The following is a 26,823-nucleotide window of genomic DNA, read 5'->3' on the forward strand; positions in this document are numbered from 1 at the left end:
TCAATAAACTTATTTCAATTTCAATGCCTGAAGCCACTATGACGCAAAGCGTTTCAGGCAGGAAAAGGAACTAATGTCAAGTATTGCTTTGATGAGGAGGATGGGAGGGTTGAGGAGTTGTGATGGGGAAGAGAGAGGGGCTGTTATGGGGAGTGGCTGTAATGGGGAGTGGCTGTAATGGGGAGGGGCTAGGGTAGGGTGGGGCAAGGGTAGGGTGGGGCTAGGGTAGGGTGGGGCAAGGGTAGGGTGGGGCAAGGGTAGGGTGGGGCTAGGGTAGGGTGGGGCTAGGGTAGGGTGGGGCTAGGGTAGGGTGGGGCTAGGGTAGGGTGGGGCTAGGGTAGGGTGGGGCTAGGGTAGGGTAGGGAGGAAGAAGTCGCTGGTCGCCCGACTGACCCGCCGCTGACAGCGGGCTGACGTCAGCAGCGGCCCTTAGCGACACCACCACCGCCGCTCCTGCTGCTGCTCCTGTTGATACACGCACGCCCCTCTCCCTTCCGTGCACGCACGCCCCCTCTCCCTTCCGTACACGCACGCCCCCTCTCCCTTCCGTACACGCACGCCCCCTCTCCCTTCCGTGCACGCACGCCCCCTCTCCCTTCCGTGCACGCACGCCCCCTCTCCCTTCCGTACACGCACGCCCCCTCTCCCTTCCGTGCACGCACGCCCCCGTATAAGCGCGTCCCCGTACACGCTCGTTCCTATTCGCCTCTGTACAAGTACGCCCCCGTATATTGGCGACTCCGTACACGCACATTCCCGTACGCCCCCGTACACGCGCCGCCCCCACCTCACTACCTGCCTATCCCTGACTATAGTGAAGTCTAGCCCCTCATGGTAGAGGGCACGGGAGACATCTCCCGTCACGCAGGGTGCAGTCACACCTCCACAGATCTCCAGTATCAGCTCTTGATACTGGTAATGGCTCAAAAGGGCCACCACTTACGGGCTATTCATGCCCGTGCCACCTTTTGGCTGGCTTAATCTTCATCAATGGATCAATTCCAGTGACTCCACAGGACGTGTGGCTTTAGCAGGTACCTCTAGAATCTTGCATTGAAAGCATGTTAATGACAATGATCTATAATTTAATGCTTCATGTCGTTCCCCTGCTTTGAATATTGGAACTACATCTGCCATTTTCTAGATTTGCGGTAGTTCTCCCGCGTGTAATGTTAACCACTGTAGTTAATGGGTAACAAGGTCCATGTTGCTTCCTTCAGCAGCAATGGTGATATCTAGTCAGGTTCTTCTGCTATTGTTATATCCAGTTCCTCCGGCTATCTTTTTGTCTCTGCCACATTAACTTCAGTTGTGTCTGGTGTTGATGCTGGCGGTGATTGATAGATAGATAAAGATTAAGCCAGCCAAAAGGTGGCACGGGCATGAATAGCCCGTAAGTGGTGGCCCTTTTGAGCCATTACCAGTATCAAGAGCTGATACTATTGAGATCTGATACTGATGATACTGATGAGATCTGTGGAGGTGCGACTGCACCCTGCGTGACGGGAGATGTCTCCCGTGTGCTGGCGGTCTGTGTCGCCTCAACTGGGACACCAATCTGGTGCTGGGTTGTTGATCTCCCGGAAACACCTTTCTTGAGTTCTTCACATTTTTGGTAGTTCTCCAAGAGCTTACCTTTCTGTCTCCGCTGACCACTTGATTTACCATTGTTTTCTTCCATATATGGCTCTGCAACAGCTTAGGTTGGCTCTGCAACAGCTTAGGTTGGCTCTGCAACAGCTTAGGTTGGCTCTGCAACAGCTTAGGTTGGCTCTGCAACAGCTTAGGTTGGCTCTGCAACAGCTTAGGTTGGCTCTGCAACAGCTTAGGTTGGCTCTGCAACAGCTTAGGTTGGCTCTGCAACAGCTTAGGTTGGCTCTGCAACAGCTTAGGTTGGCTCTGCAACAGCTTAGGTTGGCTCTGCAACAGCTTAGGTTGGCTCTGCTTTTGCAACAATGTCATTTTCAAACTGGTGCTCTGCTGCCTTGTTGATTATGGTGTCTCATTCCTGTCCCACTTGAGTGCCTCCCTATTGCCTTCGTACCCATGTCTCTGTCCACTCAGATTCCTCCTTACACTGCCTGTTGAACCATAGGTTTGCTATATTGCTTTTGTCCACTTCCCGGTGGGAGCCGGTCGGCCGAGCGGACAGCACGCTGGACTTGTGATACTGTGGTCCTGGGTTCCATCCCAGGCGCCGGCGAGAAACAATGGGCAGAGTTTCTTTCACCTTATGCCTCTGTTACCTAGCAGTAAAATAGGTACCTGGGTGTTAGTCAGCTGTCACGGGCTGCTTCCTGGGGGTGGAGGCCTGGTCAAGAACCGGGCCGCGGGACACTAAGAGCCCCGAAATCATCTCAAGATAACCTCAAGATTCCCTCCTGAGTAGTATGCACTGACCCGGTGTTTCTTATGTATTATGAGATCCATCATCTCATTTGTTGACTTAACTTCAATTTCATTTTCTCATTGAACCTGCAGCGATATATGTTGACCAGACCACACACTAGAAGGTGAAGGGACGACGACGTTTCGGTCCGTCCTGGACCATTCTCAAGTCGATGAGAACTTGAGAATGGTCCAGGACGGACGGAAACGTCGTCGTCCCTTCACCTTCTAGTGTGTGGTCTGGTCAACATACTTCAGCCCCGTTATTGTGACTCCTCGCCTGCATAGTTACCTTACAATAACAGGTCGTAGGCTACACTTTACTTCCAAAAATCAAAATCAGAATTCAGGTAAAAATACATAAAAGATGAGTTACAAACATAATAATGGATTTATAGATAGAGCTAGGACATACAATACCTAAAGCTACTAATTGAAGGAACTAGCCCCCCTCAACCATTTGATTGATAAAGATTAAGCCAGTCAAAAGGTGGCACGGGCATGAATAGCCCGTAAGTGGTGGCCCTTTTGAGCCATTACCAGTATCAAGAGCTGATACTGGAGATATGTGGAGGTGCGACTGCACCCTGCGTGACGGGAGATGTCTCCCGTAATCATTAGAATTGATTGATGAAGATTAAGCCACCCAAAAGGTGGCACGGGCATGAATAGCCCGTAAAATCATTAGAATGCCAGGTTGTGTCACTTATACCATGTCTTGGTCCAGAGGTAAGGCGCGGTGACCGAACCTTTTAATAGAGGTAAAGAGATTCAAATCCCCGGCATTACTCTAACTGATTTATTTTTTTTTTTGAGATATATACAAGAGTTGTTACATTCTTGTAGAGCCACTAGTACGCGTAGCGTTTCGGGCAAGTCCTTAATCCTATGGTCCCTGGAATACGATCCCTGCCGCGAAGAATCGTTTTTTCATCCAAGTACACATTTTACTGTTGCGTTAAACAGAGGCTACAGTTAAGGAATTGCGCCCAGTAAATCCTCCCCGGCCAGGATACGAACCCATGACATAGCGCTCGCGGAACGCCAGGCGAGTGTCTTACCACTACACCACGGGGACTGATAAAGTTACTTCAGTGAGATTTACTCATTGATATAACGCTAGTGTGATTTCCTTGTACGGGCTGAGTGGACAGCGCTCGGGGTTCGTAGTTCTAAGAGTCCGAGTTCGATCCCCAGCGGAGGAGGAAACAAATGGGCAGGGTTTCTTACACCCTGATGCGTCTGTTCACCTATCAGTAAATAGGTACCTGGGAGTTAGACAGCTGCTACGGGCTGCTTCCTGGGAATGTGTGTGTAAAAATTAAGATTAAAGACTTGCCTGAAACGCTATGCGTACTAATGGCTATACAAGAATGTAAGAGCTCTTGTATAAACATATAAAATAAATAAAAATAAATAAATTATAATTAAAATTATTATCATAGTCATACCTAAAAATAAAGAAAGAAAACGTGGAAAGAAACTTTAATGGTAAACTATATTATTTGTGCACATTACATACGTTTGGTATTTACCTGAATTTACATGAGAGCCACTAACACTAGTGTCCTCGACGGTGATAGGAAGCCGGCAACAAAATTATTCGCACACCCTCCCTCACTATGTTGCCGGCTTCCTGTCACCGTCGAGGACGCTAGTGTTAGTAGCTCATGAAGTTTTTGCTGGCGAGAGTGTAAGTGATGAATGTTGACCAGACCACACACTAGAAAATGAAGGGACGACGACGTTTCTGTCCGTCCTGGACCATTCTCAAGTCGATTGTGAGTCTACCTACATACTTACACAAATTATTGAAATATTGAAATAGTGAGATAGGAAAGATATTCATATTTTAAAGAAGGAATTTTGAACCATCGCTCTCCCTATCGATAGAAACTAACTTTTTTTTTGTTATTATTAACAAGCTTAGGTATACACAGTAATGTGCTGCTACCCTATTCTATATGAAAGATTACACAGTGTATATAAAAAACTAGCTATAAGTTCATTAAATATTCCCATCTCACAGGATGGTTAGTTATACATGGAATCAGGGGATAAAATACCAGCCTCAATAAAAAAAAAATCAACTGTGACTAACAAGAACACCACTTACGGGCTATTCATGCCCGTGCTACCTTTTGGGTGGCTTAATCCTCATCAATCAATCACAAGAAACAAGGGATACATCTCCCGTCACGCAGGGTCCAGTCGCACCTCCACAGATCTTCAGTATCATCTATTGATACTGTTAATGGTTCAAGAGGACTACCACTTACGGGCCTACCTCAAGGTAATATTCAGGTGAGAACATAAAATATAAGGCTGATCTATTAGCCTCCGTTAGCAAAATCCGGGTACAGCATAAGAATATCTTCCAATATTCCTAAGTGTATGAAGTAATTACAGAGTTCAAAGTACCTTATACCATTTGGTCTGAAGTCACTTATAACAAGGCAATCACAGATATAGTGTTGGTGAGCATGTCCCAGCTCTTGTTCACATAGTTTACAATTGGAATATTCACCATTGGGGGCTATTCATTACCTGCAGCCACCTGCGATACATTTATTTATTTATTTATTTATGCATATACAAGAATGTACATAAGGAATGTGAGGATACAAATATGGTAATTACAGTCTTGTAAAGCCACTAGCATATCGATATCCTAGCCTAATTCTGGCAATTACAATGTCACACTGTCATTGTGACACTAGTGGAAGTTTTATGCTGTCCGTTCATATAATTCTCGATTCTAAACATGTTTACTTAGTTTAGTTCATTAATTATGCACCCCATATATCATCTTGTGGGCGGTAGTGGAAAAGGTTACAGAGGCACATAAACATGTCATAGCTCTTTATACTCTTGCTTTCTGGCTTTTGTGTGTCAGTGACTGCTCTTCTGTCTTCCCTAATTTCCTAAAATATTGCGGCTTTGACAGAAGAGATTGGAATGCCCATATCCCACTCAACTTCAGGCTTATCACATTCAGTTTTAGCTGCCTTGTTTGTGTCATCATGCTGGACAACACCTATATGAGAAGGTATCCATACAAATGAGACTTTGAAACTCCTACTGTTTGCAATAATAATGTTGTTTATAATGGAAGTTACAACTACAACCTTTTGAAGATCAATGCTAATTTTATCTAGATAATGTAATAAACGAAAGTTTTCTATGTCAACAGAAAGGCAGAAATATAAGCTACACTTTAAATACTTGTCATAAATATAACTGAAGTGAAAGCGAAGATATATGCATTTGATACTGTACAGTTTCTTGATGGCTTGCTCTAAGAGTGTGAAGCCCTTCACACCAGCCTATAAATTGTGCAATTTATTTCCATATATGCTAATTAACCTTAAAATCTATATGTCAGAAGGAAGGAAGATGTAGACGTTAATGTGACAACATTTCAAGAAATATCTCTCTCTTTAAAGTTAAATAATACAATCCTATCGCCGGTGTCCGGACACATGAAAGCTACTTAGGTATCAGTGGCCAGCCAGGTGGAGATCACAGGCTGTACAATACTGATAAATTATGTAATTCACAGAGATACGTTGATAAATATTAATGTTTTATATTTTATTAAAAATACAGATATATACTTTGTTTCATACGTTAAATGTAACAATATTTCAGTATATATTATATAAGCATAGTATATATAATTCAGTATATACAATATATAATAAGAGTGTCAGACCACGGAGGAAGAATTGAAACAGGAATTTCCTTTAGTACTTTCTTATATTAATACATCTTCAGAGCGAACCATTCCTTCTGAAGATGTATTAATATACGAAAGTACTTAGAGCATTCTATTGTGGTTTTAATATTGAACAATTATACATATACGAAACAGACAAATCTGGTGTCCGAAATAGTAAAAATATTAGTGTGGGATGTGATCAATGTAAGGGGAATATTGGGTGTGCCTCGTATCCCCTACAACAACAACAACAAGTTCGAGAGCGATGAGGCCGCCACCTACTAGCTTCAGGATGTCATCGAATCTAAATCAACAATATACTACCGCCGCTACTTTCTCGGAAACGTAAGTACCTGCCGCTTTACTTTTCTCACCCTGCCTAGCCTGGCCTAGCCAGACCTGACCAGACCTGACCTGGCCTAGCCTTACCTAGCCTAGCCTTACCTAGCCTAGTCTGACCTGGCCTAGCCTTACCTAGCCTAGTCTGACCTGGCCTAGTCTGACCTGACCTGGCCTAGCCTTACCCAACACTAATCACCACACGTGACAGCCCAAACGAATCACAAATAAGTACACGTAACAAGTCATATGCCCGGACACTCTTTCACCTTGGGGACTGAGTGGTAACTATTGTATAGAAGAGCCGGCTCCCTGAGAGTGGTAAGAGGGCGTGATAAGAGGCTAACGTGTGGTCTTGAAGGAAGTCGATAAAGCAGACAATTTTCAAAAGGAAGGGCAGCATAACGAGCAGACAGGAATGGACAGACAGTCGGTTATCCCATAATGTGTAATACGCCCCGCATAGCATGGGTGGAGTGGGGGGGGGGTTGTAGCAGGGCACAGTATGGTGATGGTGTGGGTGAAGTACACACCCACTGAATTCCTGCCATCAATAATTGTTTTCATAACCATTAGAACAATGGCATCCCTCCAGCCACCGTCCTTCCACTGACCCCCTCCTCTGGTCCTCCACCTCAGACAATAACCCCCCACACCCCCTCTCCCTTCCAGACATCAGCATGTCAAAATCAGTACCATAATGTGTTTAAACTATTTAAACTAAGTCATTGTGTATCTCAAGGTATCTTAATTCATTTGAAAGTGTACATGTGCATTCGTTCATATACTCGCCTAATTGTGCTTGCTGGGGTTGAGCTCTGGCACTTTAGTTCCACCTCTCAACCGTCAATCAACAGGTGTACAGGTTTCTGAGCCTATTGGGCTCTATCATATCTACACTTGAACCTGTGTATGGAGTCAGCCTCCACCACATCACTTACTAATGCATTCCATTAGATATAATCATATATGATTACACATAATCATAATCATTCTATACACATAATCATATATGTGTACGTCAACGTATACATACATGGGTATATATACCTCATATTAAAATACTGATAAACGAATGACCACGAACAAATTAATTTATAATTGTAGCATTATATATAATTTTAATAGACTAATTACGTGTTTATACATTTGAATGGTCCAGACAGGTGGCCAGCCTTGGACATATACACTTCTGGTAGGCACAATGACCTCATGTTAGACCCTTGATAGATTATGTGAGAGAGAGAGAGAGCTGGGGCAGGGAGGTGCGTGCCCCAGGGAGATAATCCATGCCCATGCCCCGCCTCGAGGTCAGTTCTCGAGTCACACCAAGAATAACAATCGAGCAAGTTGTCCTGACCAGGATGTGGCATATTAGGGAGGGTTGAGGAATAGGAAGCCTGTCTGATAGGGCTCTTGGCAAGCAGCTCTCCCTCAGTCTACCTATCTATATGGAAGAAATGTATCTAGGCCCTCCTCCCCCCTGCCTATTCTCTCTCCCCCACCTTTCTTCCTTCATTTCCTCCCTCCTTCCCTCCCCCTCACTGGTGAGAGAGTAGGAGTGTGAGAGTAGTTAGAGAACTCGTAGTTCTCACGCTCGTGAAATTGTCTGCGACCCTGGAGGAGTAGAGCGGAGGGGGGGGGGGGGTGAAAGTAGGTGACGATGGAGGAGTAGAGGGGAGCATTATATGCAGTGAACGTAGGTGTCTATGGAAGAGTACATCATAGAGGAGGGTGAAAGGAAGGTGACGATGGAGGATGAGAAGGGAGGGGGTGTGAAGGTAGGTGATGATGGAGGAGTAGAGGGGAGGAGGGGGGCAAAGGTAGGTGTCTATGGAAGAGTACATCATAGAGGGGGGTGAAGGTAGGTGGCGATGGAGTAGAGCAAAAGGGGTGGGGGTTGAAAGTAATCCTGAGTTTAATTTTTTAGTTATATATAGTGACACCTCGGCTTACGAATGAATATTTATGAACTTTTCGGGTTACGAGCCTAATTTCTTCGAAAAATTTGAATCGGGTTACAAACTTTGCCTCGGGAAACGAGTTTGTTGATATACGTATGGGCTGACCTAGCGCGTGGTGGCATGGTGATCGTGCCTCAGTTTACCAGTGTCTCCTGCCTAGTAAGTATCGCGCCTGAATTCTTTGTAAAGCATTACATTTGTTTTGGGATTTTTGGCTATTTGAACATAAAATTTGTTATGATATATCTTGCCATGAGTCCCAAGAAAGCCAGTGGTAAGGTTCAAGCCAAGAAAACACATGTGAGAATGACCATAGAGGAAAAACAAGAGAGCATTCATAAACATCAAAATGGTGCACAGGTTGTTGAACTAGCTAGGCAGTACAACAAATCTATGTCGACAATATGCACTGTACTTGCTAAGAAAAAGGACATTATGAACATTAAAGTGGCAAAAGGCATATCAACAATCCCGAAACAAAGAACACAAACACTTGAGGATGTTAAAAAGTTTTTATTAATTTGGATACACAACAAGGAGTTAGCAGGTGATAGCATTTCAGAGGCCATCATTTGTGAGAAACCAAGGCATTTGCATGAAGACCTTTTAAAGAAAACCCCTGGAATGAGGGGGGGGGGGAAAGATGAATCAAGTTTGAAAATGTGAAAAGTTTGTGTGACAATAGAGCCTCGTGGAAAACTTTTGCTGTGGTCATTACCTGGTGGAATGCACCCAGGATGGAGTATTAGGGCTATACATCTTTTAAATCATAAAAGTAATAAACATTTCCCATCAACCTTACAAACAATATTAACCTATTTTCATGTATTTCCCCCATGTGCATTTTAACAAAGTTGCTAAATTGCCTTTATCATTCTGTAAAATTTCAATTACAGTACTGTATGTATAATTTTGTTAGTATAAATGGACTGAATATTCTGAAATTGCTATTAATTTTACAATTTCAGATTCAAAGGTGGTCTGGACACCCAATTTGGTCAGACAGGTGAAGAGAGCATTTAGGATAGTTCGAAGAGATGAAGATGGTCGCAATTGTGTTCGAAGAGGCAAACGCCCCCCTTTGCTCCTGACATTATGTTCAACCATTGACCTCTGCACACCTAACACAAGGTAGGTTGAAAACTCCTCCTTCATGTCATTGGTACATTAGCCAGAAAGTCAGGGCTCATGTAGGAATATCCCTAAAAAAAAAAAAAGTGGCCCCAACAATGCATCCTCCAAGTCTGGAGGATGAGCAGGAGCATTGTCGAGAAGCAGGACCTTGAGTGTCAAACTTTTCTCTTGCAGATATTTTTTGATGGCAGGGCAAACCACTCCACATCACAGTTTTTCTGCACCTTATATATTTTTTAAAACTCTTGGATTTTCGGAATGATACACGAGCAAGGGTTTAATTTTCAAATCGCCACACAGCACAAGAGTTAGCCTATCCTGACACAAGTTAGCCCAAGTTAGCTTGTGTCCGGGCAGTGACGTCTCCTCTTGGGTAATGTATGTCCTCTTCGGCAATTTTTTCCAGAAGAGCTATGTCTCCTCACAATTAAACACTTGTTGTGGAATGTATCCATCAATACAGCACAGTGTATCTACAAAATTTTAATTTTTTACTTATATACATGTATAGTGTCACCTCGGCTTACGAATGAATATTTATGAACTTTTCGGGTTACGAGCCTAATTTCTTCGAAAAATTTGAATCGGGTTACAAACTTTGCCTCGAGAAATGAGTTTGTTGATATGCGTATGGGCTGACCTAGCGCGTGGTGGCATGGTGATCGCACCTCAGTTTACCAGTGTCTCCTGCCTAGTAACTATCGTGCCTGAATTCTTTATAAAGCATTACATTTGTTTTGGGATTTTTGGCTATTTGAACATAAAATTTGTTATTATATATCTTGCCATGAGTCCCAAGAAAGCCAGTGATAAGGTTCAAGCCAAGAAAACACATGTGAGAATGACCATAGAGGAAAAACAAGAGAGCATTCATAAACGTCAAAACGGTGCACAGATTGTTGAACTAGCTAGGCAGTACAACAAATCTATGTCAACAATATGCACTATACTTGCTAAGAAAAAGGACATTATGAGCGTTAAAGTGGCAAAAGGCATATCAACAATCCCGAAACAAAGAACACAAACACTTGAGGATGTTGAAAAGTTTTTATTAATTTGGATACACAACAAGGAGTTAGCAGGTGATAGCATTTCAGAGGCCATCATTTGTGAGAAACCAAGGCATTTGCATGAAGACCTTTTAAAGAAAACCCCTGGAACGAGGGGGGGGGGGAAAGATGAATCAAGTTTGAAAATGTGAAAAGTTTATGTGACAATAGAGCCTCGTGGAAAACTTTTGCTGTGGTCATTACCTGGTGGAATGCACCCAGGATGGAGTATCAGGGCTATACATCTTTTAAATCATAAAAGTAATAAACATTTCCCATCAACCTTACAAACCATATTAACCTATTTTCATGTATTTCCCCCATGTGCATTTTAACAAAGTTGCTAAATTGCCTTTATCATTCTGTAAAATTTCAATTACAGTATACTGTATATAATTTTGTTAGTATAAATGGACTGAATATTCTGAAATTGCTATTAATTTTACAATTTCAGATTCAAAGGTGGTCTGGACACCCAATTTGGTCAGACAGGTGAAGAGAGCATTTAGGATAGTTCGAAGAGATGAAGATGGTCACAATTGTGTTTGAAGAGGCAAACGCCCCCCTTTGCTCCTGACATTATGTTCAACCATTGACCTCTGCACACCTAACACAAGGTAGGTTGAAAACTCCTCCTTCATGTCATTGGTTCATTAGCCAGAAACTTAGGGCCCATGCAGGAATATCCCTAAATTGGGATTAGATTGGGATCCCTAAATTGGGATTGGGAAAATTAGCCTCGAAATTGGGATGTTTGGGATATTTTGAAAACTGCAGGGGGGTTTGGGCAAAATGTGACTCACCGCCGCTTTCAGCACTTGGCATATGTTCGGTAAAAAAAGTTGTAATTTTAAACTGTGAATACGTGCAGAGAGCCAGAAATTGGCTCCAAAATATGGCTCAGGCCTCGAAATTGGGATGTTTGGGATATTTTGAAAACTGCAGGGGGGTTTGGGCAAAATGTGATTCACCGCCGCTTTCAGCACTTGGCATATGTTCGGTAAAAAAGTTGTAATTTCAAACTGCGAATACGTGCAGAGAGCCAGAAATTGGCTCCAAAATATGGCTCAGGCCTCGAAATTGGGATGTTTGGGATATTTTGAAAACTGCAGGGGGTTTAGGCAAAATGTGACTCACCGCCGCTTTCAGCACTTGGCATATGTTCGGTAAAAAAAGTTGTAATTTCAAACTACGAATACGTGCAGAGAGCCAGAAATTGGCTCCAAAATATGGCTCAGGCCTCGAAATTGGAATGTTTGGGATATTTTGAAAACTGCAGGGGGGTTTAGGCAAAATGTGACTCACTGCCGCTTTCAGCACTTTGCATATGTTCGGTAAAAAAAGTTGTAATTTCAAACTGCGAATACGTGCAGAGAGCCAGAAATTGGCTCCAAAATATGGCTCAGGCCTCGAAAAGTGGGATGTTTGGGATATTTTGAAAACTGCAGGGAGTTTGGGCAAAATGTGACTAACCGCCGCTTTCAGCACTTGGCATATGTTCGGTAAAAAAAGTTGTAATTTCAAACTGCGAATACGTGCAGAACGCCAGAAATTGGCTCCAAAATATGGCTCAGGCCTCGAAATTGGGATGTTTGGGATATTTTGAAAACTGCAGGGGGGTTTGGGCAAAATGTGACTCACCACCGCTTTCAGCACTTGGCATATGTTCGGTAAAAAAAGTTGTAATTTCAAACTGCGAATACGTGCAGAGAGCCAGAAATTGGCTCCAAAATATGGCTCAGCCCTCGAAATTGGGATGTTTGGGATATTTTGAAAACTGCAGGGGGGTTTGGGCAAAATGTGACTCACCGCCGCTTTCAGCACTTGGCATATGTTCGGTAAAAAAATTTGTAATTTCAAACTGCGAATACGTGCAGAGAGCCAGAAATTGGCTCCAAAATATGGCTCAGGCCTCGAAATTGGGATGTTTGGGATATTTTGAAAACTGCAGGGGGGTTTGGGCAAAATGTGACTCACCGCCGCTTTCAGCACTTGGCATATGTTCGGTAAAAAAAGTTGTAATTTCAAACTGCGAATACGTGCAGGGAGCCAGAAATTGGCTCCAAAATATGGCTCAGGCCTCGAAATTGGGATGTTTGGGATATTTTGAAAACTGCAGGGGGGTTTGTGCAAAATGTGACTCACCGCCGCTTTCAGCACTTGGCATATGTTTGGTAAAAAAAGTTGTAATTTCAAACTGCAAATACGTGCAGAGAGCCAGAAATTGGCTCCAAAATATGGCTCAGGCCTCAAAATTGGGATGTTTTGGATATTTTGAAAACTGCAGGGGGGTTTGGGCAAAATGTGACTCGCCGCCGCTTTCAGCACTTGGCATATGTTCGGTAAAAAAAGTTGTAATTTCAAACTGCGAATACGTGCAGAGAGGCAGAAATTGGCTCCAAAATATGGCTCAGGCCTCGAAAAGTGGGATGTTTGGGATATTTTGAAAACTGCAGGGGGGTTTAGGCAAAATGTGACTCACCGCCGCTTTCAGCACTTTGCATATGTTCGGTAAAAAAAGTTGTAATTTCAAACTGCGAATACGTGCAGAACGCCAGAAATTGGCTCCAAAATATGGCTCAGGCCTTGAAATTGGGATGTTTTGGATATTTTGAAAACTGCAGGGGGGTTTGGGCAAAATGTGACTTACCGCCGCTTTCAGCACTTGGCATATGTTCGGTAAAAAAAGTTGTAATTTCAAACTGCGAATACGTGCAGAGAGCCAGAAATTGGCTCCAAAATATGGCTCAGGCCTCGAAATTGGGATGTTTGGGATATTTTGAAAACTGCAGGGGGGTTTGGGCAAAATGTGACTCACCGCCGCTTTAACCACTTGGCATATGTTCGGTAAAAAAAGTTGTAATTTCAAACTGCGAATACGTGCAGAACGCCAGAAATTGGCCCCAAAATATGGCTCAAGCCTCGAAATTGGGATGTTTGGGATATTTTGAAAACTGCAGGGGGGTTTGGGCAAAATGTGACTCGCCGCCGCTTTCAGCACTTGGCATATGTTCGGTACAAAAAGTTGTAATTTCAAACTGCGAATACGTGCAGAGAGCCAGAAATTGGCTCCAAAATATGGCTCAGGCCTCGATATTGGGATGTTTGGGATATTTTGAAAACTGCAGGGGGTTTGGGCAAAATGTGATTCACCGCCGCTTTCAGCACTTGGCATATGTTCGGTAAAAAAAGTTGTAATTTCAAACTGCGAATACGTGCAGAGAGCCAGAAATTGGCTCCAAAATATGGCTCAGGCCTCGAAATTGGGATGTTTGGGATATTTTGAAAACTGCAGGGGGGTTTAGGCAAAATGTGACTCACCGCCGCTTTCAGCACTTTGCATATGTTCGGTAAAAAAAGTTGTAATTTCAAACTGCGAATACGTGCAGAACGCCAGAAATTGGCTCCAAAATATGGCTCAGGCCTTGAAATTGGGATGTTTTGGATATTTTGAAAACTGCAGGGGGGTTTGGGCAAAATGTGACTCACCGCCGCTTTCAGCACTTGGCATATGTTCGGTAAAAAAAGTTGTAATTTCAAACTGCGAATACGTGCAGAGAGCCAGAAATTGGCTCCAAAATATGGCTCAGGCCTCGAAATTGGGATGTTTGGGATATTTTGAAAACTGCAGGGGGGTTTCGGCAAAATTTGACTCGCCGCCGCTTTCAGCACTTGGCATATGTTCGGTAAAAAAAGTTGTAATTTCAAACTGCGAATACGTGCAGAGAGCCAGAAATTGGCTCCAAAATATGGCTCAGGCCTCGAAAAGTGGGATGTTTGGGATATTTTGAAAACTGCAGGGGGGTTTAGGCAAAATGTGACTCACCGCCGCTTTCAGCACTTTGCATATGTTCGGTAAAAAAAGTTGTAATTTCAAACTGCGAATACGTGCAGAACGCCAGAAATTGGCCCCAAAATATGGCTCAAGCCTCGAAATTGGGATGTTTGGGATATTTTGAAAACTGCAGGGGGGTTTGGGCAAAATGTGACTCGCCGCCGCTTTCAGCACTTGGCATATGTTCGGTACAAAAAGTTGTAATTTCAAACTGCGAATACGTGCAGAGAGCCAGAAATTGGCTCCAAAATATGGCTCAGGCCTCGAAATTCGGATGTTTGGGATATTTTGAAAACTGCAGGGGGGTTTCGGCAAAATTTGACTCGCCGCCGCTTTCAGCACTTGGCATATGTTCGGTAAAAAAAGTTGTAATTTCAAACTGCGAATACGTGCAGAGAGCCAGAAATTGGCTCCAAAATATGGCTCAGGCCTCGATATTGGGATGTTTGGGATATTTTGCAAACTGCAGGGGGGTTTGGGCAAAATGTGACTCACCGCCGCTTTCAGCACTTGGCATATGTTCGGTAAAAAAAGTTGTAATTTCAAACTGCGAATACGTGCAGAGAGCCAGAAATTGGCTCCAAAATATGGCTCAGGCCTCGATATTGGGATGTTTGGGATATTTTGCAAACTGCTGGGGGCTGTGGGCAAAATGTGACTCACCGCCGCTTTCAGTATTATAATAATAAAAAGTAAACAATTGGTAGTTTAAGAAGGAGCCATAACAAAGTGGTTTAGGCTACCAATTGTCCCTCCCATTAGTGTGTAAGAAGATTTCAGGCAGTTTACAAGTATATACAGTCCACTCAATTAATTCTTACTTAGAAAAATAAATAAGACATAACTTTATCTTATTAAAGTTAATTTAAATAAAGAGATTAGCTGCCTGGAGTTTCCCCACACAGCTCTGGTGCCTTTCGTTCGACTCCCGCCCTCAGTTTGTATGTTGACACTGGCTTTCTCTCTCTCCAGGACCGCCGTGATCGCTACTATCTTCGCTATCTTGCGTGGTCCTTACAACATCCTTCCTCTCACCTCTGTCGTGCTTTAACTTTGACTCCTCCAGTGGTTCCTGTTCATCTTCATCACCTCCCTCTTTCTGTCCGATTATCTCGCTTTCTGTTCGTATTTCTAATGTTTCTCCTCGTATTGTTCCTTGCCTCCGTGGAGAGTACCCCTTCCAAAGTTTTGTACTTCCTTGACCCGCATCACTAAAGCTTTTACCCCTCCTAGGGTTCTGATACGCCTTTTCCTTGAGCACTTTTCTTCGCACTCCCACTCTGTTTCCATCTTCACCGAGGGGTCTAAGTCTGCGGACGGTGTGGGCTACTGTTTTTTTCCTGACCGTACTTATATGTGTCGCCTCGTTTCGGAGGCTAGCGTCTTCACAGCAGAAGTTTATGCTGTTCTCTATGCTCTCCGTCTCTTGCTTTCTCATTGTCAATCCTCCTTTGTGATTGTAGTTGACTCTCATAGTGCTCTCATGGCTGTAGGGTCCTTTAATCCTGTCCATCCGGTGGTCATGGATATTCAACATTGGCTGTTTCTTATTTCTAGTACATTTAAATCGGTAGAGTTTTGCTTGGTTCCCAGCCATATTGGTGTTTGTTTAAATGAGCATGCGGATGCTGCCTCTAAGGAAGCTATCCGTTCTTGTCCCATCTCCCATAAAGGTATTCCTTACTCGGACTTTTATCCTGTTATTCATTCCTTCATCCTTGCCCATTGGCAGGGTTGTTTGTCGTCTGTAGTTGGTAACAAGTTGCGTACTCTCAAACGTAGTGTGTCCCTGTGTCCTTCCTCCTGCCACCATAACCGTCGGTGGGAAACTGCTCTAGCAAGTTGCTGATTGGCCATACTCGCTGAACTCATGGTCACTTAATGGAGCGCCACCCTGCTCCTTATTGTCCAAATTGCGTTGTCTCTCGTACAGTTGTGCATATCCTTGTTGAATGTCCTGACTTCCAGGATGTGCGTGTGTCTTGCTTTCCGACTGCCCCTCGCGGTCACTTGTCCCTGGATAGAATTGTTGGTGAATCGGATACTTTTGATATCGTTCGCCTTATGCGTTCTGTTCTCGTATTGGCATTCTTGGTGATATTTAGCGCCCTCTGATTATTTCGCAGTTTGAGGGTGCTATGTAGCCTTCTCGGTTTGGTGCCTTCTTTTGATAATTACCTTACCTTTCACTGCATCAACTTTTGGTGAATGATGGATTCATACTCGAAGGTCCTTATTTCATCGTTCTATTTCGTTGTAATGTTAATGTGGTAGTTGTGATATGGATTGTAAAACCTTGCATGTGAGCCAGAACAATGTTATTTGTATATTAAGAAGAATTTGTCAGTCTTGTAACCATTTTTAGAGTTCATGTAGATCTTTGTAAGGCCTCGATATCATTGGTTTTTTTTTTACTCTATAAATCTTGGTGTTTGATGTCATCGATTTATAAGGTTTAGACCCTTGTGGTATGAATCTCGCAAAATTTTCCAGTCATTTCTGTTTAGGACGCTTTAATTTGACTGTTACCATTGATTCTGTGCCTGTTTTTCCCCTCCTATTCTTTCATATGGTACCTTATCAACAGCTTTAGCAAGCAAGTGACATGTGTACCAGAAGTCTTGTTTGAATAGCTGGTTACCACAAAAAAGTGACCAGGTTTGTTTTTAACAAACCAATGTGTTATTACAAGATCATTGAATGATTGTCACCTTGCAGATGCGAGGTGAAACTAATCTGACAGTTTTGTGGTTGGTTATTTCGAAGATTTGAGCAATATTTGAAATCTAGATAAACTTGTTATGAACATCTTTTAACTTTAGTAATTTTGGCTGAGAGTTCATTTAAGTTTAGATTAAATTCTAGGCATGTGGTAATTATAAATTTTAGTTTGTAAGGCTCTTCCAGTTTATGGTACTTTTTACAGGTAGTGTATAATACACTACTATCCTTAATTACTTCTATTCATCAGCTTGAAACATTTGTGGTTATGGGATGTCTGGTGTGAATAATGAAATTTTCAGTCAAAATATTTGGTAGGACATATCAAAGTCCAGGAAATAATAAGGCAGACTGATCATGTCTAATATTGTTTTTCTTATACTAGAACTTTCAGAGTTGGATTTTACTTTTGACAATAGGTAGTTTCATACTTTATCAAGTTTTAATATCTAGCCCATTATAATTAACTTCTGATTACTGGAACCACAGTGTTCCAGGTCTGGCATTTAGTAAGGTATTGGTGAAAATCCATATTGTATAGATGTTTTAGTTTGACATTTAAGTCAACATATTTCTTTTTACAACACTTCCACTAATCTTTCAATGTTTAGATGTTGCTTAGCCTTAAATATAGTCCATACAATTAAGTTTAATTTTAGTCAAGTGTAAAATTAAGATACTTTGCAAATTAGTAATGTTAGTTTAGATTTATCAGCTTAATCCAGTTTGGCAGAAAACTGAAGTTAGTAATGTCAATTTTTCACTCTTAGTAAGTTATTTATAAATTTCACAAGTTCTTTGCATCAGGAATAATCAGTAATTTCCAGCATGATAGAATCTTTGCTAATTTCAGGATAAAGTACAGTATAGTTTCATTGCAATATTTATTTAATAGTTTACAGTGCAACATTAATATTGACTATTGTCTATTTCAGGTTGTGGCAAGCTGCTTCTCCTAGATTCAATCCACTGAAGACTCAAAGATCATCAAAAGGCCAGGGAAAACCAGAGTACCAAGGACAACATCCACCTGTAAAGCAAAAATAAAGTATATCAAACAGGGACACTCATTTTATTAACACTAACACCTATCTAGAAGCACCAAAACCCCTAACAGCCTATCTTTTAAGATAGGCTCAGCAAGGCCTATCCCTTCCTCTGGTTTTATTGCAGAGCTTGTTCCCTGAATGGGTGCATTACATCCACCACTTTAGTGCCATCAACACAATGCATGCCAGGCACTAAAGTTTTAGATGCATTCAGCAAACAAGCCCTGTGAGAATTAACAATGTAACCATTGTTAAGGGTCCCTACACCTATGCAATTCTAGTCCATCTATTCAATGGGTAGTAGAGCAGGGCCCTGAAAAAGCCAAGCCAGGGAAATCTGCAGGACTGCCTGGTCCCCTTCTATGAAATGGGGTAGGATCAGTACAAACTGCATCAATCCCTGCAGGTTGTAACAGTAGGACTTTGGTACACATCTATAAATGGACTAGATGAAAGAAAGTAAATTAATTAGTTGACATAGCTAAAACACTCAATTCCACATACCAACTTTCGTAGATTTGCAGAGTAGAACAACCACACTGAAGCCAGTCAATGCTTTGATGACATTGTAATCTTCCATACCACCTGAAACATTTACCCAAATTAGCTTGTTAAACAAGATTTTACATATGCAGGTTCCTTTAATCTTACAATTAAGATTGTTAGAATTCTCCTTTAATGCTAATCAAGCAAAAACATTAAACTTAGTTTGACTAACCATAAGTACATTGAAGTCAGCAATTTATTTTATCTACATGTAAGCATCATTTCAGATTATCTTCAGCCATAATGAGTGATTGTTAAAGTTATGTTTACTACCACACTCACCTAATTCAGAATGTCAAGCAATTAACACCTTCAAACTCAGGGCTGAAGTTCGACTTTCCCATCAATATTCTGAAAGACAATATCTATTTAAGCTTCAAATAAATAAACTAAGTTGAAGTACAGTTACCAGTCAATATTTAATTTGTGTACTACACCATCATTAAATGATTAATTTATGAACATAGCCTTTTAAGCTACAAACGTAGATTAAATCCATGATGTCGGTAGACCTCCCAGTTGGGATTCTTTTACCATGTTGTGGCACAGTCTTAAAGCACATTTGGGATACTCCAACTTAAGTTTGAACCCCTCATCACAGCCCTTGTGCATTAGAAATATCACATTGTGATTTGTGTAATTTATAAATGAATGACTTCTAGCCAAATAATTAAGAACCATGCAGCCAACTTAACACCAGAAGTTAAGCAAACAAATTAAGATTTAAATAAAACATTTCATAAAATCTTTAACTTGCAAATTTATGCCGTTTAACAGTTAGTGCCCAACTTTACATTCACAAATTTAAAGTCCCATTTATTCTATTCAAAGCACAATTCTTGCAAGAATTAACTTTAGGATATAGTACCTACTAGTCAAGGCCTTAAACTACTTTCAATTTACCCAATTTCAAGGCCCCTTCACAATTTCATTACATAATTTTTACCTAAATATTTAAACACATTTTACCTATTAAACAAACTTACTTTGGCCCTCTAATTCTGACAACTGCTACTTTCTGTAGCATTTAACACTTCCAGCGATTGTTCTGCAACTGTTCCTGAAGTTATGTTGGAAGGACCTTCTACAACCTGTCAATGGAACATTAAATATGGTTAATAAGGTTTTGCATAGCAATTTCATTTTTATTAACTTTAAAATTTTTAATTTTAAAGTTACACTAACAAATTATCTACTTCCCCCCCCCCCCCCCACCATATCTAATTTATAAATTAGAAGATAAAGCACTTTGAAGTCCACATTTAAGGTTTATATGCTACAACATTCGTATTTCAAATTTATACTTTACGATCCCCCTCCCCCATATATCTTTGGTAACATGTATTTTAAACATGCCAAGCAAACTCTAGAGTTGTTGCTATTTATGTCAAAAAAACAATACGACAGATCTTTCATTCTTGTACAGCCACAATCATGCGTACCATTTAGGCCAATAACTTTGTTCCATGTTACCCCAGAACACTAAAAATTTAACTAGGTACCAATTTTACACCGTTAAACAGATGATACAGTTACTCGCCCAGGATTCATGCCAAATCACTCTTGCTTGCGGATCAAATGGGATTTAATTTTAAATAGATAAGCAAACTGTACACACATCTAAATGTATTTGCCATTTGTTGCCACTTTTAAAGAACTTCTAGAGTTCTAGAACTAAAGAATTGCAGTCTCCGTGGTGTAGTGGTAAGACACTCGCCTGGCGTTCCGCGAGCGCTATGTCATGGGTTCGTATCCTGGCCGGGGAGGATTTACTGGGCGCAATTCCTTAACTGTAGCCTCTGTTTAACACAACAGTAAAATGTGTACTTTGATGAAAAAACGATTCTTCGCGGCAGGGGATCGTATTCCAGGGACCATAGGATTAAGGACTTGCCCGAAACGCTACGTGTACTAGTGGCTGTACAAGAATGTAATAACTTGTATATATCTAAAAAAAAAAAAAAAAAAAAAACTTAAACCTCATTTAGTAAAAATTTATAAAACCCACCAAACCGGGAAGGCTATGTAGTACCCCCGAGTGTGGAAGTTTAAGGCACGAGATTCAAGAACGTGTTTAAGGAAAAATTGAAGATTAGAACCACAGCTAACAAGTGAGAACCCAGTTCGGTTGTGACCTGCACTGGCTCCACCACCAGAGTACCACAGAGGTGAAGAACCTGCTAGTCATAGGGAATGAGCTTGCCCACAATATTGAAATCTTCCAAATCTGCGGCAGAGGAGTATCTGACGTAATGGTGGAAACACTTCCAACTCTCGCGCCTCTGTCCAGGTGGTCCAACAGGCCACTGCACTTTCTGAAAAAAATATAAGAATCAGCCATCTGCCAGCGTCAGTCTTTTCCAGGCTGCACACTTACAGCCGACAACCCTAGCAATCCGCAGTCCAGGGAACGCACTTCCGTGTGCCCTGGGAGGTAGAGCAAGGAATAGAGGGTAGCATCCAAGACTAATGAAAACGAGGGTGCAAGGAAGAGGTAAGGAGAGGTCACAGTAGCACGGAGGGTGAATAGGTTCTAATCGGTTCCCCAAATTAGAAATCTTTCATATGAAGAAAGATTAACAAAGCTTAAGTTGCATTCACTGGAAAGGCGAAGAGTTAGGGGTGACATGATAGAGGTTTACAAGTGGATGAATGGACATAACCGGGGGGATATTAATAGGGTACTAAAAGTATCAACACAGGACAGAACACGAAACAATGGATATAAATTGGATAAGTTTAGATTTAGGAAAGACTTGGGTAAATACTGGTTCAGTAACAGGGTTGTTGATTTGTGGAACCAATTGCCGCGTAACATTGTGGAGGTGGGGTCCCTCGATTGTTTCAAGCACGGGTTGGACAAGTATATGAGTGGGATTGGGTGGTTATAGAATAGGAGCTGCCTCGTATGGGCCAATAGGCCTTCTGCAGTTACCTTTGTTCTTATGTTCTTATGTTCTTATGTTAATCAGCTTTGGCAAACTGCCACCTAGGGAAGGAGAGGGGAGGGTGAAAAGACAAGGGAAAACAAGGATGGTGAAATGGTCACTTATGGAGGTTATGAACCCTCCAGGAGATATCCAAGTACAGAGACGATCAGAGAAAGATCAAGACAGGAAAGTGAGAGTCACAGTCCACATGGGGTGGGCTCACCAGAATTCAGGGAAGAGAACGAATGGTTCGAGAAGGCCGCCTCGGGTGTGTCAACATCACCCCAAAGGGTATGTCGACAGTTTAAATAACCCAACAGGAACACCAGCTCTGTTAAGGAGTCCAGGAGGTTCCTGACATCAGGAAGGGAAAGAGGGACATTTTGGGGAAAAATTTAGCAGACTACATTTTACTCAAAAACATGGCCAGCAAAATAATGGATAGGACATGGAAACAGTAGGACAGATTATCAGTACGAATCAAGAGACCAATATAGTTATGGGCCCCAGCAAGATCAAGGGGGGGGGGGAGGGGAAGGGGAAGAAAGGAATAACCACGACAGTTATCACGACGAGCACCAAGCATCGGCTCCCAGAGACAAAGTGGTGAAACCTAAACAAAACCAAGAGTTCATGGGAGTTAGCATAAAACCCATGAATATTCCATTGAAGAATTGACATAAAAAAAATAAAAGGACAGCAACAGAACAAAGAAACAAATGTAAATAACACAGCATATTAAAAAAGCTAAAGATCAGAATAAGGTTTAGCGGGCCATGGGTTAACTTAGTAAGAATGGAGGGAAAAACAAAAAGAGCAGGACACTAGAGGCAGATTGACAGGGTTCAGGGAGAGGGGGCTGTCAAGGCCAGGAGGATACGGGGTAGAAACTCTAGGTCAGCAACCAAGAGGGAATTGGGCCAAAAGAAACTTCCACATTAGGGACAGGGGGCCCCAACCAATAAAATGGGGAGTAAGCAATAGTTAGGGGGCGAGGAAGAAAGGAATGCTGTCTTTCCTTACCCGCAGGGGGAGGAGGATGGAGAGGAGCCAGGCTTACGTTTCTGACGGACAGGTGTTCCAGTAACAGCGTACTGGCCGACTGACTAGGGTCTTTAAGTGAAGAATGGGAGTGAACAACATCAAGATTGCTGGGAGGATGATGGACATCAGCCTGGACAGACAGGCAACGTGGAGGGCCAAGAGGTAGTGGGGAGGGACAGGAAGGATCAGGGAAAACGAAATGACTTGGCAGACAGGGTAGGAAAAAGAGAGGGGGGGGAATCCAGAAGGAGATTCACGAGATACACCTTCCGACCCAGGACGTAAAGGAACAGGGAAGGTGGTGGGCATGTTCGGGTCCAAGGCCTAGAAATGGTTGTGGGACAAAGGTGGGAAGGACGAGAGGTAGAACAACGTGCGAGCATAAGATAAGCCAGTGAAGGGGGTGGACACTGCAAACCGTGTCTTGCCTCGGGAAAAGTCAAATGATCCTGGTGTTTCAAGTTAAGGACTACTTCAAGCTTTGAGTCGATACACGTGAGAGAATGTAGGGTGGGCCTCGCCGCAATTCAGGTAGCGAGCCCGGGGGATATGAGCAATCGTCTTAGAGCGGCTATCGTCCCCACACATGGGGCAGAGAGAAACGAAGACTTGTGCATTTGAGGGCACCGTGCTCGAACTTGCCTCACTTATTACAATGAGTGAGAGAGGGGGGGGGGGGATGTACTCTTTAACAGGGCACCAGCTGGCACCAGCAAGAATGATAGGTGGCTGAAGGGTCTTACTATCAAAAGGTGATACTATCAAAAGGTGATACTATCAAAAGTGAGGTTTGTTTTTAAAAACCAATGTGTCGATATTACAAGATCATTGAATGCGAAATTATGAAAGTGTCACCTTGCAGATGTGAAGTGAAACTAATCCGAGTTGTGCGTTTATCCCCCCCTCCCCCCCCCCTCTACTCTACGTCACGACAACGACGGCCAGAAAGGGAAGGGGGGACCTCATTTAGTAGAAAACTTATCACTATCTACAGTATGGGCAATGATAATCTATACAATTGTGTTCTATTAACATTTTTTCAACTTTTAGCTTATGTACACCTACATTAAGTATCCTAATATACATGAACTTTGGTAAAGACTTACTATAATGCCTTTTATACTTTAAGTTTGATGTTGGCGACTATATTACCAACAGATAATATATAAATTAGATTTTAACTACCTTCAAATACAAACATTTGCTATAATAAAGTAATTATAAAATTGAAAACCAATATAATAACCACCCTTTCACAAAGTTATGATCATTATTCTAATTAACACAATGTTGTACAATATTATAACTACAATATTTTCCAAAACATTTATTCAACTTGCCGACTTCAATGCAACAGGAATCTATCTTATCAATGTGGAGCGGTGATTATTCCTTCAATCCCATGCACCACACTACGAACTTGCAACCTACGTTAAGTTACGTTTGGCTTTAACAACTACAGCCAAGTTGGGAAAAAACTGCCTTGCATCACCTTTTTGCTCAAACAAGGTAAACTGCCCAGAACACCAATATATTTATAATCTAGTAACAAGTAAATTTGTAGTCAAGACACAGATGGTGCCAAGAACCTTATTAAACATTCCAAAACACTGAAAAAGCTCGTTTCAATAAAATTAGAGAAACAACTAAAATACCACAATTCATCACTATTTACAATAATAGACTTCAACTAACCCAGAGTTTAATAAAATTTAATTTCAATACATTGCAACAGCCATTTCAGATAATGCGTCTCCACCTGTCAAGAGAAAATATTAACACATTTTAGTATACTTTGTTACTATTAAGCTTACAAATTATGAACTTTGGTACTTTAATATTCATAAAGTGCTCAGTATAACAAGTCGCATTAGAAATGTTTATGAAACTTGCAATAACATTTGCACACCAAACCAATAAATACAAATTAAAATGATTACATAATAAATTTGACCATGCAAGGGAAAGTTTCAAGAATCTAGTAACATTGCACTGATCAATGTCACATTTACCACTAATCTCACCCCTTAGTCTGACATTTAACATCTGACGGCCATTATGGTGTGTGCAATGAACATTTTAACCATTTAATTTTTATTATGCAACATGCTAGCTAAAAAATTACTGAACTACCAATAAGGACAAGTTATGAACTGCCTTGGCTACCTCATCCCTTGTGGGATTTTACCTCAATAAATTTATTTCAATGAACTTTGATTTTCCTCAGCCAATGGATCACCTAAGACTTGTGTACTTCATTGTCAATAGAGTATATTTACTACAGAGACTATTGAGCCTGTATATCGAGTAGAGATTAATCATTACAGTGGCCAGTTTTCCATAAGTAAAATAAGATTACCTCTTAAAATAACAGCAGCCTACAGCTTGGGGGTTACATCAAGAAGAGCAATTTGAACGTTTGTCTGTACTACAACTATTAAGGGAATATACGGAGTTTGGGACTGGACAGGATAATTGAACTCAGGCTTAGTAATTATATATCATCCACACAAGCTGAACTGCAGGCCATTCTGGCGTGTTTGGAGGAAGTACGTCATGACGACAAAAATGTTTGCATTTGTAGATAGCCGAGGAGCACTGGAGTCCTTAAACAGTCTAAACCCAGTCTTCATGTCTATAGTTGAGGATTGTAAGAGAACAATAACCGAGATACAGCTGAAAGGTCAGTGAAATTCATGTGGATCCCATCTCATGTTGGAATAGTGCTCAACGAGGTGGCGGATGACTTGGCCAAACGTGCTACATCAAAACTACAAATTGACATTGAATGTGAATTCACAACGAGACAAATAAGAAGCAAAATCAGAAATATTCAGGCACAGGCAGGAGTGGAGAGGAGAGGGATAATGTACGAGAGAAGTCTAACCATGCAACACTACACGTATGCGAGTCAAAACACCCATTTCACTTATGGTAAATGGAGAAATGCTTGGAGTGACTGTACATGCGGCTCAGGCTTGGGTACAAATATTACTGGGAATATGGGATAGGCGTTCATGATAATGACACGAAGTGTAAACTATGTGGTATGTTAAGGTCTCACACCCTTGCCCATTATGTTCTTTATTGTCCGTCGATTAATGTATATAGAAACAGATAAGGACTGTTCCTGAGCAAATAGCCTGGATGTGTCACAAAGGAAAGGATGATATTCTTGAGAGATAAGAATTTCGCACCAAGACTAATATTTTGTTGAATTATCCGTATAACTAGGTCATAAAAGTATTTGTGCACGTCTGATACCATACCACTTGTGAAGGAGGAAATGTACATTTTTATCTCAGAATGTTTGGTAACACGTTTATTGTTTGTGATGTGTGTCTATGTATGTATTAACACGATGTACTGAACGGGGTGAGAATAGCTTGAGCTACCTCATCCCTTTGTGTATTTTACCTCAATAAACTTATTTCAATTTCAATTTCCCTAATCTATTCGATACACGACCTTTTGTCTTTGTCCTTAACCGAGAAGTACACTTAAAAACTCCAGCCACACGTTAGGCGTAATTAAAGGGCCGGCCTCTGCTGAAGAGGCTTTTTAAAAGCTCAAAACAATCAGATTAAGAGTCTTCAAACCGTATGTAGCTTACACAGGTAATTTACTTTTATCCACACAATTTCCCTCCCCCCCTTTATATTACTAGCGACACCCATTAAATAAATCTCAAACAAAACCTAACTAAACAGCCTAAAATTGGTTATTAGCACAAATGAATTACAAAGACGCGCTTTAAAAAGCTACAAGACTCGCTACTTACCCGCTAGTCTACCACACTGGCCGACACATCCTCTTCCAACACAAGTCAAACAGTTACTACCGATCTTGGCCCGCAACAAGCCTAACATCACTTACTTTGTCCAGAAACATATATAGACTAGCAACTGACCATAACACTCATGTATTGGATATAGAATAACGCGGGGTTAATGTGTAGTGCTGCTGTCAAAATATAGATGGCGCACACCCTAATGGTCATGCCAATGGACTCACCTAGTTGTGCTTACGGGGCTGAGCTTCGACTATTTCTGGCCGAAACGCTTTGCGTAATAGTGGCTTTAGGCTTTGTATATACTAGCTCT

The 26,823-nt window shown here is 41.8% G+C and overlaps 2 long non-coding RNA genes across 12 annotated transcripts in view; one reads left to right on the forward strand and one right to left on the reverse strand.

Moving 5' to 3' along the window:
* LOC123774406 (uncharacterized) overlaps positions 1-18,213 on the forward strand; it is a 38,355-nt gene extending 20,142 nt beyond the window's left edge. Inside the window, exons 1-5 of one of the 3 annotated variants that reach the window (XR_011223418.1) lie at positions 3,953-4,169; positions 4,418-6,454; positions 9,381-9,543; positions 11,050-11,212; positions 18,087-18,213. This is a non-coding gene — a long non-coding RNA (uncharacterized lncRNA). Of the gene's footprint in view, positions 1-3,952; positions 4,170-4,417; positions 6,455-9,380; positions 9,544-11,049; positions 11,213-18,086 lie in introns of those variants that run through there. The other 2 variants (XR_011223419.1, XR_011223420.1) reach the window with 2 other exon arrangements.
* LOC123774405 (uncharacterized) lies at positions 18,022-26,641 on the reverse strand. 9 transcript variants are annotated; one of them, XR_011223416.1, is made up of 7 exons: positions 26,502-26,600; positions 24,416-24,479; positions 20,950-21,061; positions 19,733-19,837; positions 19,029-19,097; positions 18,705-18,785; positions 18,022-18,181 (listed from the first exon to the last, which is right to left on the reverse strand). It is a non-coding gene; the product is annotated as an uncharacterized lncRNA (long non-coding RNA). The 9 variants fall into 9 exon arrangements; XR_006774930.2 differs by having other exon boundaries at positions 20,924-21,061; positions 26,502-26,597; XR_006774935.2 differs by lacking the exon at positions 26,502-26,600 and adding an exon at positions 25,080-25,095 and having other exon boundaries at positions 20,924-21,061.
* Positions 26,642-26,823: the final 182 nt, after the last annotated feature.

The sequence above is a fragment of the Procambarus clarkii genome, chromosome 61, assembly GCF_040958095.1.
Source record: "Procambarus clarkii isolate CNS0578487 chromosome 61, FALCON_Pclarkii_2.0, whole genome shotgun sequence".
In the NCBI taxonomy this organism is placed as follows: Eukaryota; Metazoa; Arthropoda; class Malacostraca; order Decapoda; family Cambaridae; genus Procambarus; species Procambarus clarkii.